A 14,652-nucleotide genomic window follows, 5' to 3' on the forward strand; every position below is an offset into this window, starting at 1 on the left:
AAGATGCAGGACTCCTTCAGTTCTTCACTAGTCTTAGAAAAACTTTCCAGAATACTGCTTCACACTACAAAAAAGAAAAAAAATACCTTGCATTAGAATCCTTCGACATCTGCTTACTGTCTCACCCTATTCTACAGCAAATACTGTGCATTCTGTAGCTGGTCCTATGTTCCTGTAATGATGATGATACGATCTTCCGAACCTTGGAAAGGTGCATCAATTTTGATTGAAGCTCCAGACTCATGCCGAATTTGTTTAATCCGCTGACCACCTTTGCTAATCTTTGGGAATAGTTACTTGTGTAGTAATAATTGGTCCACCAAGATCACCATACGAGCCACAACCGCCTGCATAGGAATATCCAGAGCCAGCCTGTGGTTCATAAGCCATCTGCCACTCTGACGGGCTCCACGGATCTATTGCAGAATCCCAAATTCTATCAGCACTGAAGCTGCCCATGTCATCAAAGTGGTCTCCTGGTCTCCCTCTTCTGTCATAAGCCATTAGGTCTCCTCCTCTATGTGGTGACGGTGGAGGAAGGGGAAGATTCTGAGCTCTGCTACCAAGACCTCAGCCACCTCACCCAGGAGATGGTGGAGGAGGTCCTGTTCGAGGGTTCATATCGTCATAATCTCTTCTGGATGGAGGCATTGGCCGCCCACTCCGACCAGGAAGCATTCTATCAAAACCATCTCTTCCTCACATGGGAAATCCCACAAGATGTCCACGTCGGTCATCGAACATCATTGTAAACCCACCATAATCATAGGTTTCATCGTAAAAATTGGGATCGTAAGGCTGTGCACGTCCTTTGATGGGTGACTCAGATATGAGATCAAGGATGATCTTTATGCACTCTACAACTCAATCAGGTTTTCCTCCAAGAAGAACGACACTGTGTCAGTGGAATGAGGACCGCATTCCTGGAAAAGCTTAATAGTTATCTGAGTGTTCTCTCAAAGTTCTTTGATCTTAGCACTTTTGAACCCAATAATTCCTACCAGACTCTGATGGATCAACAGCCTCAGCTCACAGTCAAAGTCACTTCCTTTATAGTGGTGATAGTTTAAGCATTCCACAGCATCCAATTCGAGCGGGAGCTGGCTGGTTACAGTTGTTGTTGTTAAGTACCATGGAGTCGGTTCTGATTCATAGTGACCCTGCAGAGGGTTTCCGAGGCTGTCAATCTTTATGGGAGCAGAACGCCTCATCTTTCTCCTGCGGAACAGCTGGTAGTTTTGAACTGCTGACCTTGAGGTTGGCAGCCCGATTCGTAACCACTGGTTGCAGTGGGTGAGGCAACTGCAGGCCCTTTTCTAAGATTGGGATGATTTTCTTCAGATTTTATCTGATTGTTTCAATATCAGCACTAATACTCAATATGCGCTCGGGGCCACTGCTGGCATTGTAGTCTGTGCTAAGAGCCTTAATATTCTTGCCTCTTTTCCCAATCACTGCCCCAGCATTCTAGCTCTGAAGCAGAATGCGCAGCTCAACCATCTCATCACTGTTCCTGGATCTTTTCAATGCTTGTTCCTCTTCCTTATCTTCTGCAGTGTGTTTACCAAATTCACCATTGGTTTCAGTGTTGGGGAAGGTTTCTTTTGGCTGTTCAGTTTCCATTTGCTTGTATTAAATGGGCACTCTGGCCAGTTATTATATATCCTTGTAGAGTAGAACTGAAGTGTTCTGGGCGGGACCGACAACTGACACCCTAGTGCTATAGCAGCCACCATCCCTTCACTGTGGCCCCAGCAGCTCACAGCTAGACGCATTGTTTCATTTCTTGACTGCTGCTTCCAGGAATACTAATACTGGATCCAAGCAAAATAAAGCCTTTGACAACTTCAATTTTTTTATCCACTTATTCTGATATAATGTATTGGTCCAGTGATAAGGATTTTTGTTTTCTTTACATTGAGGTGCAACACATACAGAAGGCTGTGGTCTTTGATCTTCATTAACAACTATTTTCTATCCTCTTCACTTTTAGCAAGCAAAGCTGTATCATCTGCATATCGCAGATTGTAATGAGTCTTCCGCCAGTCCTCGTACTATGGTCTTCATACAATCCGGCTTCTCAGATTATTTGTTCATTATACAGATTGAATAAGTATGGTGAAAGAATACAATCCTGTGCATACCTTTCATGATTTTAACCATTCAGTGCCCCCTTTTTCTATTTGTATGACTGCCACTTGGCTTATAATATACAAGTTCCTCGTGAGGTCAACTAAATGTTCTGGAATGCCCATTCTTCGCAATGTTATCCATAGCTTGTCATGATCCATACAATTGAAAGTCTTTGCATACTCTATAAATCACAGATAAACATCTGTCTGGTAGTCTCTGCTTTTGGATAAGATCTATTTGAAGTCAACAATGATATCCCTTGTCCCATACCCTCATCTGAATCTGGTTTGAGGAGGCAGCTCTTCCCTAGTCATATTTGGAATGACTTCCAACCTTAGGGGGATATCTTATGGCACTATATGTGACCATATTCTGGTGGTATTCCTAATGTTTCAATAGTCAATTATCTGGTGCTATCTGACCGTGTTGTACTGCTATTCATAAAGTTTTCAGTGTCTAAACATTCAGAAATAGTCTGTCTCTCCTTCTTCTTAACCTGCTTAGTCTGGAAGCTCAGCTAAAACCTGCCCACCATAGGTAACCTTGCTGGTGTTTAAAACAGCTGTGGCATAGCTTCCAGCAACACACAAGTCACCACAGAATAACAAACTGACAGATAAGTGGTGGGTCATTAGCAATTAGGGAGATATAAATCAAAATAATAAAGTGGTATCATCACACCACAGCATTAATAGCAAAGTTAAAAAAACAAAGCCAGAAAACAACAAATGCTGGCCATGGTGTGGAAGGACTTGAACCTTCATACATTACTGGTGGGACTGTGGAAAATGGTGTCGTGCTTCCTCAAAAAGCTGGAAATAGAAATACCATACAACCTATCAATCCCTCATGAGGGCTTAGGGACTCAGGAGCATCGTCTCAGCGATCCGCAATGTTTATCTGTATAACCTATTCCATAAATACTATGTTCTACATCTAACGTTCGTGAGCAGCAATTGGAGTCTTAAAAGTTCATGAGCAGCTAACTAAAGTACAACTATTAGTCTTTCCAGAGGGAAGATTAATGAAAATCAAAGACACATGAAGCATGAAAACAATTAGTTGTCCTTGAGATCAGAACAACTAGATGGTGCCCAACTAACATTACTACCTGCTCTGTAGGGATTATATTAGAAGGTCTTGGTTATTGTGGAAGGAATCGTAGAACAGAACCCCCAATAATAAAAAAGACCTGATGTACTGGACAGATAAAGACTGGTAGAACCCCCAAGACTATGGCCCTTAGCCACCCTTCAGGTCAGGAAATCAGCTTGCTCTCATGGTTCAATTATTGGCCAAATATAGGCAGATATATATGGGAAACAATAACACTAAGGACTTAAGCACACTTTATAATAATCAAATACTTGACATCAAAAGGGCAGCATAGGCAAGTGGTCAGGTCCCCCCAGTGCAAACCCCCTTCCACGACTAAGACTTAATGGGAATACACTCTCTGATTGGTGACCACGCTTGACACCGATAAGGGGAAGTGAGGGAAAAACAGCAATGAAGCGGTGAGCTAAGCCCTACAACATTCAATAGACTTCTGTGAACCCGGACAAAGACCTGGTTGACCAGTAGTGTGGCAAGACCTGGGGACTCTTGGGCCCAGAGTCAGTGACATAGCCACAGAGGACTAGAGTGGAGAGTGAAGCGTCCAGCTGATAAGAAGAGAGGGCATATGCATAAGAACACCCACACTTGCATATAATACCCACTTATCCTGGCTTCAGTGACTGGATGATCAGAGCTCAATCAGAAGTAAAAAGAAGAAGAAGAAGAAAAAAGTATTCTCATACAATTTGATGAACTTGACCTACACCTATGGAAGCAGTAGCTCAAAAGAGGGAACAATTCCTCATAGCAAGAATCATTCCCACCCCCTCCACACACAGAGTAGACAGGGATGGGCAACTTGGACATTGGCTACTCAAAATGGGGGGTGGGGGGGCTACAAAGGCAAGAAATGACTGGCTTACAAGCTTTCAAGAGGGAACCTAGATCCAGAGGGCCTGGAAAAAGGTAGAATCTCCAGTGAGTAGTATTCAATCTGAATAGGCGGAGCTGATGCAATGAAATGCAGACGGGTCTCTTGTGATACAATAGTGAATAATTGTTATCAGGACTGATTGTTAGGGTTGGAAATGCAAAGGTAGACGTTTTATAGCAAGGAGGGGAGTGATTAACTTTTCAGTCTAGGAGCGGAGGTCCCTAGGACCTTCAAGGGAGAAGAGCAGAGAGTGGGACCCTACCCAGAGAAACAGTGATGCCTAAAATGGAGGCAGAGATGATGACATGGAGCGATGGAGCAGCTGGAGACTTTAGATCCAGAGAGGGAGAGCGACTGTGTGCTGAAGACCTGGGGGGTATGGAGGAAGGATTGCAGGGTATACCCTTTGATTGGTTGATGATGCATGGAGGGGATTGTAACCATGACAATGAGACGATATACGATAGAATGAATGTAAAACTAATGTTCTCCCATGTAAACTATCACATAACTCACAATAAAACATTTAAGAACAAACAAACAAACAAACAAACAAACAAATAAATAAATAAATAAATAGCAGCATATAACCAAGAACAAAGTTCAGAAGGGTTAATAAAAAAAAGTAGGAATGAAAATGGGAAACAAAGTGTTAAAAATGATATTGTGGAATTGTGGTATGACATAGTAGGATAAGCACTGGGCTTCTAACTTCAGGTCATGGTTCAAATCCACCAGTGGATTCTTGAAAACCCTATACAGGTTTGAGTCCAAACCAACTTAACAACACCTAAAAACAACATTGTGGAGATTGGAATCAATAAAATGAAGCAAAATGTGTATGAATTGTTGAATGGAAAACTGATGATCTGCTCTGTAAACCTTTACCCAATTCACAGTAAAATGTTTAAAAAAAAAAAAAATAAGAAAGAAAGAAAGCAAATAAAACAAAAAGTACCTTTTACTTGTCTCAACTATAAAGCCCAGAAAAGTAGAATTTATCATAAGCATATGCTTGGTTCTAAAATCAGCACTCACGGAAACAGCAGTCAAGAAATCAAACACCTAATTGCATTAGGCAAATCCACTGCACAAAACCTCATTAAAGTGTTCAAGAGCAAAGATAACAGTTTAAGAACTAAGGTGCACCTGACCCAAGCCATGGTACGCTCAATAGTGTCATATGCATATGAAGGTTTACAGTCAGCCATCCAGTGTTTATCCTACAATACCACACCAGGATCCCACATTGTAACATCATTTATAACACTTGCTATGTTTCCTCTTTCCACTCCTATTTTTTGCCTACTGCATCTGAATTTTGTTCTTGAGTATATACTACCATTTTGATCTCAAACGGTTGATTATTATAAGGTGTGAATACCTCCTTAGTGTTATTGTTGGCCAATGAATATGGAAGACAGAAGAAGAATTGATGTGATGCATTTGAGTTATGGTGTTGGAGAGTAACATTAAACATACCATGGACTGCCAGAAGAACAAACAAATTTGTGTTAGAAGTACAACCTGAATGTTCCTTAGAAGCCAGGATGGCAAGACCGTCTTTCATACTTTGGGCATATTATCAGGAAGGACCAGTCAATGGAGAAGGACATCATCCTTGGTAAAGTGGAGTAACCTCGAAAAAGAGAAAAATCCTCAACAAGATGGATTGGCATAGTGGCAACAACAATAGACTCAAGAGTGGCAGCAGTTGCGAGGACAGCGCAGGACTGAGCAGTGTTTTGCTCTGTTGTCCATAGGGTCTCTATGAGTATGAATCAACCCAATGGCACCAAACAATACCAAAATCGTGCACACTGAAATAATCTCTAGCTCTTTATCCCAATTTGCTTTATGAAACATAAACTGTAAGAAATTTATTAGATAAAACTATAATCACTATAATCTCTATTAAGGAGCTCTGGTAGCGTAGTGGTTACGAATCGGGCTGCGAACCTTAAGGTCAGCGGTTCGAAACTACCAGCCGCTCCGCGGGAGAAAGATGAGGCTTTCTACTCCCGTAAAGATTTACACCCTCGGAAACCCTGTACAGGGTCGCTATGGGTCGGAACCGACTCAACGGCACTTAACAACAACAACATAATCTCTATTGTACAATAAAAGGATTATTTTTCTAAGAAAATCAATTGAATGCCTTTAAACCTTGTCACTAGCAACACTAATATAGAAAAGTGAGTAAACTAGTTTGGGTAACTTCCTAAAATAATTGAGTTTTCCAGGAACATTACAGAAGTTCTAACAGCAAGATCGATAAGTCCTGAGGTTGCAAGAAGAGTCATCATTATTGATTTATGACCTTGCTTACTTCCTGCACAAATAATTGCTATAGAGAAGTTGGCTCATGTTTACAAGTCATAATAATCTTGAGATGAAGTTTATCTTAGCCTGAAGTTTGAGCCCTGAAAAGAACAAGCAATACTACTACTGCTACTACTACTAAGTTCATGATTGTACTTAAATTTATAATTAGTAAATTGCTACCAATCATTCAGTACCTACTTTATGGCACGTGCTTTACTTAAGTATGACTTTTTTTAAGTTATCAAAACATTCCTATAATAGGAGCTATTATTAGCCTTATTTTGTAGGTTAGCAAAATTGTTCAGAGTTGTTAAATGCCCATTAAGTTGCCATGTCAGGAATTAAAACACAGTGTTCTTTCCCTATGTCTTGATGTTTCAAAAGATCACATTGGATTGGCCTAGAGAGAGCTTAACAGACTTTAAGTGACTCAATATGCTTGGCAGACATAATCAATAGGTTGCATATTTATGACATCACAGCTGTTTTTATTTGACAGAGAAATTCTCATCACCATTTTCTAGAATACCAACCTTCCTGTAAAGGTATATATAAAGGGAGGCAATGATCAGGCAGCCAAAGACCCATGAGAACAGAGCATACATGGCTTGGATGGTGAGAAGACAGATGTTAATATTTCCAGTATTGATAAAAATCCATTTCTGCCCAGACATTTCCTTTTTACCTATGTACAATTTTATATGGTTATCCATTCTTTAGGACACATGGAGTTCTTCCTACTTCCCCAAAATACAGACCAACCCTCTGGAAATTCCACTAATTCATAGCTCAAATTCTTGCAATAGTTTGTATTTCAGTGAGGTAAGCAAAGAGTCTATGTGTAGCTGACCTGTTTTACTGACATTCACCTGAGATGCTAACCTATTAGATGTGGCAATCATATAATGAAGTCTTCATTTTTTATCCATTCAATAATGGGAGATTTTATATTACGCAAAAAGCTTGAATGTCTTGTAATTAGTATGAGATGAAAGTCTAAAAAGAATGGTGCCTATTATCTTATCATTGGCTGAGTATAATAGAGTATACCTTCTCCATGTTGTTTCCAATCCAATGAAGCACACGGACAGTTTAAGAGAAAGAACGAAGACCAAAGAAAGAACAAAGATGGATCGATTTCCCAGTTTATGTACTCTTCAATCCTTGAAAGGATTGCCTTCCTTTCTCTGCATTTTTCAAGGAGAACAAGAGCCCAAAGATACCAAGACCATGAATAAGGCTTCTTTGTTGTTGTTAAGTGCAGTCAAGTCTATTCCAAGTCACAACAACCCAGTATTAGGTTTCTAAGTAGCAGCTGGTGGGTTTGAACCACTAATCTTGTAGTTTTCGGTCCAATTCTTATACCAGGTGTCCTATGACTTCTTTGTTGTTGTTGTTAAGTGCCGTGGAGTCGGTTCTGACTCATAGTTACCCTACACAGGGTTCCTGAGGCTATAAATCTTTACGGGAGCAAAGAGCCTCATCTTTTCTCCCATGGAACAGCTGGTAGTTTCGAACTGCCGACCTTGAGGTTAGCAGCCTGATTCGTAACCACTACACTACCAGAGATCCTTAGAGAATGACTTATCAGGGATCACCAGTGTTTTGTGCCAAGGTATAAGCAGAATGTTAGTTATTCTATGACTTTTACATATTTGTTCTATATAAATATGAAATTGTTAGTTATTTATATTCCATTAGACTTTAGGATCAATGAAGATAGGCACTACATCTGTTTTTCTAGCAATTTGGTCCCATCACCTCAAATAATACATAACATATAGTAGATGATCATTAAATTCCTGTTGAATGAATGAAAGTAGATAAAAGAAAGCATCATAGTCATTACCAACCAACAAGCATCCCCTTGCTGAGTGCTGAATGAATAGGGCTAAGATCCTGAATTTCTAGAACCTCATTCATTCTATGGGAGAACAGAAGATCTGACTCAATCTTCAATCATCTTCCTGTTACTACCATGGTAGAGTGAAACACTGTGTAGTTTATTTCAACTTCCTAAAGAGGAGTCCTGCTGTGGCACTGTGGGTTAATGTGCTGGACTGCAAGGTCAGTTTGAACTGCAAGGTCAGCAGTTCAAGCTCGCCAGTCGCTCCTCAGAAACCCTACACAGGTGCACTATGGGTCAGTACCAACTCGATGGCACTTAACAACAACAACAAAAGGGTAGGCTTATAATGACACATACACAATTATCTTCCTAGGCCATAAAAGAGGCACAAGCAATGTATTAACATCAGATTTTTTTTTTTTGTAAGGAGTACTGGTGTGGCACTGTTAAATAAACACTGGACTACTAACAGAAAGGTCAGCAGTTCAGACCCACCAGCCACTCCTCAGAAACCTTACACAGGGTCGCTATGAGTTGGAACCAACTCAATGTCACTTAACAAACAAACACAAAAAATATTTTGTAAAAATTTGAAAAAGTAGATATATGATCAACAATCGTATCAAGTCACTGACTTTTTAATGACAATTTTCCATCTGTCACATTTCCACTCATCTGGGGTAGCAATACTACAGATGCTTCTAGAGATTTTGTTAGAGGGAAACTGAGTTAGGATTAATTAAATTTTTAATTTAGTATGATATATTTATGTGACAGTCAGTTGTGTGTGTAATTAAGATATTGTCAGACAATCGAAAGTACACCCATTGTGCCAACTTGTACAACATTGTTATGCCAGTACAGAGTCAGAGGATGTAATGGAATTTATTCATTTTTTTCAGGACTCCTGTATCAAATTACCACAAATAGTCTGGTTTATGAGAACAGAAATGTATTGTCTCAGAATTCTAGAAGCCAGTAGTGTTGAATTCAGGATGTCACCACAACCATGCTTTCTCTGAAAATTCTAGGAAAATAGATTTTCCTCATCATTCCCAGCCTCTGTTATCCCTAGGTGTTGCTTGGCTGCCAACTGCAGTATGACTTCTTCACATGGCTGTTTTACCTGTCTCTGACCTGTCTCTTCTCTTTTGTAGGATTAGGACTCACTGTACTCTAGTACAACATCATATTAACTTCAAAGATCTTTAATGAAACAAGGTCCTGCTCACATGCACTCAGGGTTTAAGACTTCAGCATAATTCTATTTGTGAGGGGAGGCAAACTTTAATTCCTAACATGCAATAAGAATATAAATTATACCACCCAGCAAAGATGTTTGAAGGTAGGTAGAGGAGCTAAAACATGCTAGTGAGAAAACTGTTGCTCTCATTGTTAAATGCTATCAAATCAGTTATAACTCATATGTAACTCATATGTACACCATGTATGATAGGACAAAACACTGCCCAGTACAGCTCCAGCCTCACAATCTTTCCTATGTTTGAACCCATGTGCCAGCCACTGTGTCATGTCCTTAAAGGTCTTCCTCTTTTTCTCTGACCCTCTACCAAGCACGATGTCTCCTGATAACATAACCAAAGTCCATGACAAAGTCTTGCATCAAAGAAGCATTCTGACTGTATTTCTTCCAGCATAGATTTGTTCATTCTTCTGGCAGTCCATGTTATAGTCAATATTCTTTGAGAACACCACAACTCAAATGCAGCAGTTCTTCTCTGGTCTTCTTTTTATTTGTATAACTTTCACATGCATATGAGGTGATTGAAAGTGTCATGGCTTGGATCAGGCACACCTTAATCCTCAAATTAACATCTCTGTTCTTTAACACTTCAAAGAGGTCTTTTGCAGCAGATTTGCCCAATAGTCATTTAATTTCTTGACTACTGTTTCCATAGTTTGATTGTGGATCCAAGTAAAATGAAATCCTTGACAGTCTTTTCTCCATTTATCAAGATCTTGTTTATTAGCCCAGGTGTGAGGATTTTTGTTTTCTTTATGTTTAGGTAAGGAGTCCTGGATAATCACTTGAACTCAAGGTCGGTTTGAACTACAAGATTGGTGGTTCAAACTCACCAGCTGCTCCTCGGAAATCCTATACAAGGTTGTATATAACCCTGTAAGTCAGAACCTATAGTACTTAAAACAACAAAACAGCATTTAGGTAAAGATCCCTGAACATAGTAAGTATTCTTTGATCTTCATCAGTGTTTCAAGTGCTCTTCACTCTCAGTAACCTGTGTCATCTGCATGTGACATGTTGTTAATGAACCTTCCTTCAAATTAATGTCATGTTCTTTTTTATATAGTCCGGCTTCTTGAATTTTTTTGCTCAGCATACAAATTAAATAAGTATGGTGAAAGAACATAACCCTAGGTAGACACCTTTCCTCATTTTAAACCATTGTTCTGTTAAAACAACTCCCTCTTGGTCTTTGTGCAGGTTACACATAAGCACAATTAAGTGTTCTGAAATTCCCATTCTTGCCATGTTATCCATAGTTTGTTATGATCCATATAGTCAAATAAATGTCTTTGCACAATCAATAAAATACAAGTAAACATCTTTTAGGTAGGTATTATGTGCTTTTAGCCAAGATCCAGCTGAACATTAGCAATGCTATTCCTCATTGCAGGTCCTCTTCTGAATTTGGCTTGAATTTCTAGCAGTCCCTAATTGATATACTGCTGCAACCATTTTTGAATTATCTTCAGTATATTAGTGGAAAGACTGAATTACTTTCAGTTCTCTTTACAGAAAATCATATAAAAATATTTCATTTGCAAAAAATAAGAGTATAATAAAACTAATGTTCTCCCGTGTAAACTATCACATAATTCACAATAAAACATTTAAAAAAACTAAGAGTATACAAACAAAATATAAGTTTCTTGAGATAAATGTCATATTTCATTGTTATTATGTACCATTGAGTTGGTTCTGACCCATAGTGACTCTGTATAAGGTTTCTGAGAAGTGGCTGATGAGCTTGAACTACTGATCTTGCCATTCAAACTGACTTTGCAGTCTAGTGTATTAACCCACAGAGCCACACCAGGACTCCATATGGGGTTGCTGCTGTTGTTATGTGCCATAGAGTCGGTTCTGTACAGGGTTTCTGAGGCTGTAAATCTTTACGGGAGCAGAAAGCCTCATCTTTCTTCCGCGGAACATCTGGTAGTTTCAAACTGCTAACTGTGAGATTAGCAGCCCGATTCATAACCACTACACGAGGTATGTAATAGTAATATGTTGTTTCCCAGGATTCTGTGATTATTTGGAATTCCAACCTTTCAAAAATATATGGTGATGGTGACAGTGTGTCATAGAGTTGGTTCTGACTCATAACGACCATGTATAGGGTTTCTGAGGTGGTAAATCTTTAAAGTAGTAGAAAGCCTCATTTTTCTCTTCAGGAGCACTTGGCAGATCTGAATTTCTGACCTTACAGTTGGTAGCTCAGCTCATAATTAATTCACTATGTTACCAGGGCTCCTTTTCAAAAATATATAACTTGATGCAATTTCTCAAAAAACACTTATGTTCAAACATAATTCCACATTTACACATTTGTATGCTTTTTTGTAAAGTTGTTGTTAGTGCCGGAGTCGATCCTGACTCACAGCTATCCTGCATAGGGTTTCAAGGAGTGGCTGGTGAGCTTGAACCACTGACCTTGTGTTTCAAACCGGCCTTGTAGTCCAACACATTAACCCCACAGCACCACACTAGGACTCCATTTCATAAAGAGGGGCCTTCAACTTGTGTCATCTTGAGGCCTCAAAAAACCTAGATCCATCTCTCCTAATATTAGCCTTAACTCCAATGCAATGCATCCAAGTCAGGATTCACTCTATTGTGATAGAAATATTGGTGGTGCAGTGGTTAAACATTTGACTGCTAACTGAAAGGCTGGCAATTTGAACCCATTAGCTGTTCCACTAGAGAAAGATATTGCAGTATATTTCCATAACATTTTACAGCTTTGGAAACCCTATGGGCAATTATACTCTCTCTTAGAGGGTTGTTTGAAGTCAGAATCAAATTAATGGCAGTAAATTAATAAAATGCTCTGGTCCACTATAAATATGTATTCTTTCCTTATCAGTTTCCTTCATTCCCAACTGTGTTGTCTTGTTTGCCCTTACCTGGTCACTATCCAGAGTTCCTTCTGCATTCAAAGGATCTTAGATAATTTTTTTGAATGTGTTATTGTGAATTATGTGATAGTTTACATGGGAGAACATTAGTTTTACATTCATCCTATCAGAGATAATTTCATTTCCATGGCTACAATCCCCTCCATGCATCATCAACCAACCAAAGGGTATACACTGCAAGCCTGCGCCCCCCCACCCCACCCGGTCGTCAGCACACAGCCCCTCTCCCTCTCTGAGTCTAAAGTTCCCAGCTGCTCCATCTCTCCACGTCATTGTCTCTGCCTCCATCACTGGCATCATTGACTCTCTGAGTAGGCTCCTGCTCTCCGCTTTTCTCCCTTGAGGGTACCAGGGACCTCCGCTCCTAGACTGCAAAGTTAATCACTCCCTCCTTGCTACAAAATGTCTACCTTTACATTTCCAACCCTCACAATCAGTCCTGATAATAATTATTCACTATTGTATCACAAAAGACCTATCCACACATAATGCAATCCCAATCCAGATTCCAACAACATTCTTCAAAGAGATGGAAAAAAACAATTACAAACTTTATACAGAAAGGAGAGAGACCCAGATAAGCAAAGCACTGCTTAAGAAGAAGAATAAGTTTGGAAACATCTCACTCCCAACTTCAAATTTTACTACATGGCTACAGTGGTCAAAACAGCTTGGTATTGGTACAATGAAAGATACATTGATCAATGGAACAGAATCGAGATGCCAGAAATTAACCCATCTACATATAGCCAACTGCTTTTTGACAAAATAACTAAAAACAGAACAAAACACTGCCTGGTTCTGCACCACTGTCAAATTCCTTGTTACATTTGAGCCAATTGCTTGCTGCCACTGTGCAAATACACCTACTTGGTGGTCTTCCTCTTTGTCGCTGACCCTCCATTTTTCCAACCATGATGTTCTTCTCCAGGGAGTGGCCCCTTCTCATAATATATCCAAAGTATGAAAGATAATGTCTGGCCATCCTGGAGTCTAAGGAACATTCTGGCTGTATTTCTTCTAACACAGATTTGGTTTTTCTTCTGGAAGTCCATGATATTTAAATATTCTCCTCCAATACCATAATTCAAATGCATCAATTCTTCTAACATTTTCCTTATTCATTGTCCAACTTTCCCATGCATATGAGGCTATTGAATATACCCTGACATGGGTCAGGCGCAGCTTAGTCTTCAAGCTCTTCAACACTTTAAAAATGTCTTGTGCAGTACATTTGCCTAATGCTATACGTCGTCTGATCTCTTGACTGCTGCTTCCATGAGTGTTGATAGTTGATCCAAGAAGAATGAAGTCCTTGACAACTTCAATCTTTTTTCCATTGAGAAAAACGTTGTTTATTGGTCCAGTGGTGAGGATTTTTGTTTTCTTGATATTGAGATGTAATCCATATCGAAGGCTGTACTCTTTGATCTTCATCAGTAAATGTTTTAAGTCCTCTTCACTTTCAGCAAGTAAGGTTGTATCATCTGCATATCACAGGTTGTTAATGAGTCTTCCTCCATTCCTGGTGCCATATTTTTCTTCATAGAACCCAGCTTTTCAGATTATTTGCTCAGCATACGGTTGAATAAGTATGGTGAAAGAATACAACCTTGTCGCACACCTTTCTTAATTTTAAACCTTTCAGTGTTCCCATGTTTTGTTCAAACAACTGCCTCTTGGTCGAGGTACAGATTCCTCATGAGCACAATTAAGTGCTCTGGAATACTCATACTTCGCAATGTTGTCCATAGCTTGTCATGATCCACACAATCAAAAACCTTTGCATAGTCAATAAAGCACAGGTAAACATCTTTCTGATATTCTCTGCTTTCAGCCAAGATCCTTCGGATATCAGCAATGAAAAGCCTAGGGTCACAAAAATACCCTTTCAGCAAGTTCAGTTGATAATAGATGTCTCATTTAAAGGAATACAGGAGTTATATAACTGTAAGAAATAATTTCTGTCCAGTTTATTTCAACTCATGGTGACCCCATATGCATCACAGTAGAACTGTGTTCTGCAGGGTTTTCAATTACTGATTCTCTGTAGGTAAATTGCCAGGCCTTTCTTCCCAGTCACCTGTAGGTAGACCCTAATTTTTCCTTTAGCAGCTGAATGTATTAATGGTTTACAACACTCAGAGACTCCATAACTTTAGAGAACAAT

The 14,652-nt window shown here is 39.5% G+C and overlaps 1 pseudogene; it reads right to left on the bottom strand.

The window, feature by feature from the left end:
• Window positions 1-92: 92 nt before the first annotated feature.
• LOC102812661 lies at window positions 93-1,623 on the bottom strand (annotated as a pseudogene).
• Between the last annotated feature and the right edge of the window lie 13,029 nt (window positions 1,624-14,652).

This window comes from Chrysochloris asiatica, unplaced genomic scaffold, assembly GCF_000296735.1.
Source record: "Chrysochloris asiatica unplaced genomic scaffold, ChrAsi1.0 scaffold00062, whole genome shotgun sequence".
NCBI lineage: Eukaryota > Metazoa > Chordata > Mammalia > Afrosoricida > Chrysochloridae > Chrysochloris > Chrysochloris asiatica.